General features: G+C 48.5%; 1 long non-coding RNA gene across 1 annotated transcript; it reads left to right on the forward strand.

Moving 5' to 3' along the window:
• The first annotated feature begins 802 nt into the window (after positions 1-802).
• Positions 803-2,360, forward strand: LOC132388610 (uncharacterized). The gene is made up of 4 exons (XR_009510281.1): positions 803-882; positions 1,036-1,206; positions 1,363-1,530; positions 1,680-2,360. It is a non-coding gene; the product is annotated as an uncharacterized LOC132388610 (long non-coding RNA).
• The last annotated feature ends 211 nt before the right edge of the window (positions 2,361-2,571 follow it).

Consider the following 2,571-nt stretch of genomic DNA (forward strand, 5'->3'; position numbering starts at 1 on the left):
GCCTGTGACACGTCCATTGACAATGTTCCTTCTCACTGTTACTGACACCCAGACCGACACTGACTGCAGCAGGTGGGTCAGAGATTCACACCCCCTTCCCGGTGAGGGACAAGAGACCGTCAGCAGACCGTCCCAGTGAGAAGGAAATAAATAGCATTGTTAGATTGTCCTCTCTGCCCTTCCCCGTGTGTGACTATCTCCATCAGTCCACCTGTATGACTGTGCTCACAACCAGATACCCAGACCTCATGGGCGCATCTCTTTTCTCCGGACTGTGGGCCTCACCCTCCCGTCCGCGCGATCTATTTCTGCCTCATTGTCTTGTCGATTCATGTTTCCCTCATGGATCTCTCTACCACATCTACCTTCCTCCTGATTGGATCTCTTCACCTTTTACTCCTTCCTCATGTGGAATCACTTTCCATCCCCTCCCACCTTTGAGGATCTTTTCCGCAATTTCCCATGGATATTTTCCAAAACACATCTCTTCCTTACTGTGGAAGTTTCTCCCTTTCTGCTCTGGCCCCGTCGACCCTCTCAAGGCACGAACACTTTTCTAACCATCATGGACAGAGACAGAATTTGGGGACTTGACAGTGTAACAACGACGGACTAAATCACTGAGGTTCGGTGAATATCCCGGAGCTGGTCAGTGAGAGTCATTGACAGTGATGGGATCTCCGATCAGTGATTTACTGAAGGGTTTAATGTTTCCTGAAATACCCGAGTGAGAGAAATTCCCTGAGACCCACGGTTTGAATCACTTTGTTCATCAATTTATCTGTTTACGTTTAGACTTGGAGATAATAAACTGGAAGATTCAGGAGTTAAACTGGTGTCTGCTGCGTTGAGGAACCCGGAGTGTAAAATACAGAAACTGGGGTAAGTACCAGACTGTGGGAGATTGTGTTTACTGTCACTGGGTGTCTGACACTGAACTTTAATGTGATCAGTAATTGGTTTAATAATAAACACTGGGGATTTGTACCATCTCCTCTCTCTGTGTCCTTCACCCTCACTCTCTCTTATCTCCAGGCTGGACTATGTCGGTCTCACAGATTCTGGTGCCGAAGATCTCGCCTCCGCTCTCAGTAGAAACACATCCCTGACAGAGCTGAACCTGAGTGGTAATGAACTGGCAGATTCAGGAGTGAAACTGGTGTCTGCGGCTCTGAGGGACGCGAAGTGTAAAATACAGGAACTGTGGTAAGTACCAGACTGTGGGAGATTGTGTTTAGAGTCACTGGGTGTCTGACACTGAACATTAATGTGATTAGTAATTGTGTTACTGATAAACACTGTGGATTTATACTGTCTCCTCTCTCTCTCTGTCCTTCACCGTCCTCTCTCTCTCATCTGCAGGCTTCACAGTGTCGGTCTCACGGATTCTGGTGCCGAGGATTTCGCCTCCGCTCTCAGTACAATTCCATCACTGACGCAGCTGAGCTTGGCATCAAACTCGCTGACAGACCGATCTGTCCCCGCTCTCCGCCGCATTATACTGACTCTCCCGAGTCTGGAGAGGATCTGGTGAGTGTTTGTGTTAATGTTAATATCAGCGGATCCGCGGGTTTTCTGGTGATATTTTTGTGGGTGTTCTTGAAGCATAACCTCAGTCCCCTGTAATGACACTATTGTATAATCCATTTACTGAAACTTTAATCCTCCATCTGTTTCAGCCTGAGTGGGAATCAGTTCAGTGAGACATGGAAGAAGGAAGTGGAGTCTCTGAAGGAACTTCGACCCGGACTGAGAGTGGATCTGTGAATATCTGCATGTGTCAACATCACAGCCCGCGGGATAGGGATATTTTGACCGAATTTCCGCCCTCCCATTAATAGGCGCCCTCCCGTTTAATTTCCAACCGTTCCAACGGACGCTGGCTCTAGCCAAGCCCTCTGTGACGTCAGAGATGGCTCCACAGTGACACAATATCGCTTCACGTCCCGCGTTTCTGCTTCCGGCTGAAGTCCGGGTAAAGAGCTCCGACAAGTGCGACCTCAGGAATTACACAGACAGGAAGACCCCGCGGGTGGGGCCGAGTTCCCCGGATGGGATTATCCCAGGAGAGGATGCTTCTTTTTAAGGATTGGGCTGAGGCCGATGCATTCGGCAGTCTGGCCGATGTAATGATGTTAAATTAGCAGACACCTCGGCATTGACCCTCGATCTGCAGCGATCTCAGACACGGCACTGTGATTTTATAATCAATGGGTGAGAAACGGGACTGTTTCTGCAGCCTGTCACTCGTTGTCGCCGATCAGTTAATTGTGTGTGACTGTGAGTGATTCGGGAACAGTGTATTTATTCCTGCCCGTCAGCAGCGCTCACAATGTTTAATTTACATTTGAGCTGAGCCGAACATGTCCTTACCTATTAATTTACCCAGGGTTACCCATTCCCCTCCAATTTTCTGATCTCCATGTACGTGTACAAGAGTCTCTTAAAAGACTCTATCGTATCCGCCTCCACTGTTGCCAGAGCCCATTTCACGCACTCACCACTCTGAGTAAAGAAATTACCCCTGACATCTTCTCTGTACCTACTTCCAAAAGCACTTTGTGGAGTCAC

Source organism: Hypanus sabinus, unplaced genomic scaffold, assembly GCF_030144855.1.
Source record: "Hypanus sabinus isolate sHypSab1 unplaced genomic scaffold, sHypSab1.hap1 scaffold_366, whole genome shotgun sequence".
NCBI lineage: Eukaryota > Metazoa > Chordata > Chondrichthyes > Myliobatiformes > Dasyatidae > Hypanus > Hypanus sabinus.